The following is a 5,390-nucleotide window of genomic DNA, read 5'->3' on the forward strand; positions in this document are numbered from 1 at the left end:
ATATATATACAGTACTATACATCACACATTATATCATATATATATACAGTACTATACATCACACATTATATCATATATATACAGTACTATACACCACACATTATATCATATATATATATATATATACACAGTACTATACACCACACATTATATCATATATATATACAGTACTATACATCGCACATTATATCATATATATATACAGTACTATACATCACACATTATATCATATATATATATACAGTACTATACACTACACATTATATCATATATATACAGTACTATACACCACACATTATATCATATATATATATATATATACACAGTACTATACACCACACATTATATCATATATATATACAGTACTATACATCGCACATTATATCATATATATATACAGTACTATACATCACACACTATATCATATATATATATATACAGTACTATACACCACACATTATATCATATATATACAGTACTATAAATCACACATTATATCATATATATATACAGTACTATACACCACACATTATATCATATATATATATATACAGTACTATACACCACACATTATATCATATATATATACAGTACTATACATCACACATCATATCATATATATATATACAGTACTATACATCACACATTATATCACATATATATATATATACAGTACTATACACCAAACATTATATCATATATATATATACAGTACTATACACCACACATTATATCATATATATAGATATACAGTACTATACACAACACATTATATCATATATATACAGTACTATACATCACACATTATATCATATATATCCAGTACTATACATCACACATTATATCATATATATACAGTACTATACACCACACATTATATCATATATATACAGTACTATACATCACACATTATATCATATATATACAGTACTATACACCACACATTATATCACATATATATATACAGTACTATACATCACACACTATATCATATATATCCAGTACTATACATCACACACTATATCATATATATACAGTACTATACATCACACACTATATCATATATATACAGTACTACACATCACACATTATATCATTATATCCAGACAATCTAGAGATCTGCAGTGACGATATAAGGGCATGACCACACGTGGCGGATTTCCTCCGCAACTGTCCGCATCAATGCCGCACAGAATCTGCGTTGCAGATTCTGCTGCGGATCTGCACAAAATGTGCAGTAAATTGATGCGGACTAGCTGCTGCGGACTGCGGGAAAAGTGCTTCCCTTCTCCCTATCAGTGCAGGATATCAGTGCAGGATAGAGAGAAGGGCCAGCACTTTCCCTAGTGAAAGTAAACGAATTTCATACTTACCGGCCGTTGTCTTGGTGACGCGTCCCTCTTTCGGCATCCAGCCCGACCTCCCTGGATGACGCGCCAGTCCATGTGACCGCTGCAGCCTGTGCTTGGCCTGTGATTGGCTGCAGCCGTCACTTAGACTGAAACGTCATCCTGGGAGGCCGGACTGGAGACAGAAGCAGGGGGTTCTCGGTAAGTATGAACTTCTATTTTTTTTACAGATAGCTGTATATTGTGATCGGTAGTCACTGTCCCGGGTGCAGAAACAGTTACTGCCGATCGCTTAAGGGCATGACCACACGTGGCGGATTTCCTCCGCAACTGTCCGCATCAATGCCGCACAGAATCTGCGTTGCAGATTCTGCTGCGGATCTGCACAAAATGTGCAGTAAATTGATGCGGACTAGCTGCTGCGGACTGCGGTAAAAGTACTTCCCTTCTCCCTATCAGTGCAGGATATCAGTGCAGGATAGAGAGAAGGGACAGCACTTTCCCTTGTGAAAGTCAAAGAAATTCATACTTACCGCCCGTTGTCTTGGTGACGCGTCCCTCCTTCGGCATCCAGCCCGATCTCCCTGGATGACGCGGCAGTCCATGTGACCGCTGCAGCCTGTTATTAGCCTGTGATTGGCTGCAGCCGTCACTTAGACTGAAACGTCATCCTGGGAGGCCGGACTGGAGACAGAAGCAGGGAGTTCTCGGTAAGTATGAACTTATATTTTTTTACAGGTTGCTGTATATTGGGATCGGTAGTCACTGTCCCGGGTGCAGAAACAGTTACTGCCGATCACTTAACTCTTTCAGCACCCTGGACAGTGACTATTTACTGACGTCTCCTAGCAACGCTCCCGTCATTACGGGAGCCCCATTGACTTCCTCAGTCTGGCTGTAGACCTAGAAATACATAGGTCCAGCCAGAATGAAGAAATGTCAAGTTAAAAAAGCAAGACGGATCCGCAGCACACATAACATGTGCATGACAGCTGCGGACTTCATTGCGGAATTTAGAATCTCCATTGAAGTCAATGGAGAAATTCCGCCATGAGTCCGCCACTGCTCCGCAACAGACAGAGCATGCTGCGGACACCAAATTCCGCTCCGCAGCCTATGCTCCGCAGCGGAATTTTACGCCTCGTCTAAATGAACACTGCTAAATTAAAGTGTAAGTCAATGGACAAACGGCTCCACTGCGGATTAACGCTGCGGAGTGTCCGCAGCGGAATTTAAGTGAAATTCCGCCACGTGTGAACCCAGCCTAACCGGATCCATAATATCTGTGATATCCAGACAGTCCAGAGATCCGCAGTGACGATATAACCGGATCCATAATATCTGTGATATCCAGACAGTCTAGAGATCCGCAGTGACGATATAACCGGATCCATAATATCTGTGATATCGAGACAGTCCAGAGATCCGCAGTGACGATATAACAGGATCCATAATATCTGTGATATCCAGACAGTCCAGAGATCCGCAGTGATGATATAACCGGATCCATAATATCTGTGATATCCAGACAGTCTAGAGATCCGCAGTGACGATATAACCGGATCCATAATATCTGTGATATCCAGACAGTCCAGAGATCCGCAGTGACGATATAACCGGATCCATAATATCTGTGATATCCAGACAGTCCAGAGATCTGCAGTGACGATATAACCGGATCCATAATATCTGTGATATCCAGACAGTCCAGAGATCCGCAGTGACGATATAACTGGATCCATAATATCTGTGATATCCAGACAGTCCAGAGATCCGCAGTGACGATATAACCAGATCCATAATATCTGTGATATCCAGACAGTCCAGAGATCCGCAGTGACGATATAACCCGGATCCATAATATCTGTGATGTCCAGAGATCCGCAGTGACGATATAACCGGATCCATAACATCTGTGATATCCAGATAGTCTAGAGATCCGCAGTGACGATATAACGGGATCCATAATATCTGTGATATCCAGACAGTCTAGAGATCCGCAGTGACGATATAACCGGATCCATAATATCTGTGATATCCAGACAGTCCAGAGATCCGCAGTGACGATATAACCGGATCCATAATATCTGTGATATCCAGACAGTCCAGAGATCCGCAGTGACGATATAACCGGATCCATAATATCTGTGATGTCCAGACAGTCTAGAGATCCGCAGTGACGATATAACCGGATCCATAATATCTGTGATATCCAGACAGTCTAGAGATCCGCAGTGACGATATAACCGGATCCATAATATCTGTGATATCCAGACAGTCCAGAGATCCGCAGTGACGATATAACCGGATCCATAATATCTGTGATATCCAGACAGTCCAGAGATCCGCAGTGACGATATAACCGGATCCATAATATCTGTGATATCCAGACAGTCTAGAGATCCGCAGTGACGAAATAACCGGATCCATAATATCTGTGATATCCAGACAGTCCAGAGATCCGCAGTGACGATATAACAGGATCCATAATATCTGTGATATCCAGACAGTCTAGAGATCCGCAGTGACGATATAACCGGATCCATAATATCTGTGATATCCAGACAGTCTAGAGATCCGCAGTGACGATATAACAGGATCCATAATATCTGTGATATCCAGACAGTCCAGAGATCTGCAGTGACGATATAACCGGATCCATAATATCTGTGATATCCAGACAGTCTAGAGATCCGCAGTGACGATATAACCGGATCCATAATATCTGTGATATCCAGACAGTCCAGAGATCCGCAGTGACGATATAACCGGATCCATAATATCTGTGATATCCAGACAGTCTAGAGATCCGCAGTGACGATATAACAGGATCCATAATATCTGTGATATCCAGACAGTCCAGAGATCTGCAGTGACGATATAACCGGATCCATAATATCTGTGATATCCAGACAGTCCAGAGATCCGCAGTGACGATATAACAGGATCCATAATATCTGTGACATCCAGACAGTCCAGAGATCCGCAGTGACGATGTAACCGGATCCATAATATCTGTGATATCCAGACAGTCCAGAGATCCGCAGTGACGATATAACCGGATCCATAATATCTGTGATATCCAGACAGTCTAGAGATCTGCAGTGACGATATAACCGGATCGATAATATCTGTGATATCCAGACAGTCTAGAGATCCGCAGTGACGATATAACCGGATCCATAATATCTGTGATATCCAGACAGTCCAGAGATCCGCAGTGACAATATAACAGGATCCATAATATCTGTGATATCCAGACAGTCCAGAGATCCGCAGTGACAATATAACCGGATCCATAATATCTGTGATATCCAGACAGTCCAGAGATCCGCAGTGACGATATAACCGGATCCATAATATCTGTGATATCCAGACAGTCCAGAGATCCGCAGTGATGATATAACCGGATCCATAATATCTGTGATATCCAGACAGTCTAGAGATCCGCAGTGACGATATAACCGGATCCATAATATCTGTGATATCCAGACAGTCCAGAGATCCGCAGTGACGATATAACCGGATCCATAATATCTGTGATATCCAGACAGTCCAGAGATCTGCAGTGACGATATAACCGGATCCATAATATCTGTGATATCCATACAGTCCAGAGATCCGCAGTGACGATATAACCGGATCCATAATATCTGTGATATCCAGACAGTCCAGAGATCTGCAGTGACGATATAACCGGATCCATAATATCTGTGATATCCAGACAGTCCAGAGATCTGCAGTGACGATATAACCGGATCCATAATATCTGTGATATCCAGACAGTCTAGAGATCCGCAGTGACGATATAACCGGATCCATAATATCTGTGATATCCAGACAGTCCAGAGATCCGCAGTGACGATATAACCGGATCCATAATATCTGTGATATCCAGACAGTCCAGAGATCCGCAGTGACGATATAACAGGATCCATAATATCTGTGATATCCAGACAGTCTAGAGATCCGCAGTGATGATATAACAGGATCCATAATATCTGTGATATCCAGACAGTTCAGAGATCTGCAGTGACGATA

Source organism: Rhinoderma darwinii, unplaced genomic scaffold (assembly GCF_050947455.1).
Source record: "Rhinoderma darwinii isolate aRhiDar2 unplaced genomic scaffold, aRhiDar2.hap1 Scaffold_3882, whole genome shotgun sequence".
Taxonomy (NCBI): Eukaryota; Metazoa; Chordata; class Amphibia; order Anura; family Rhinodermatidae; genus Rhinoderma; species Rhinoderma darwinii.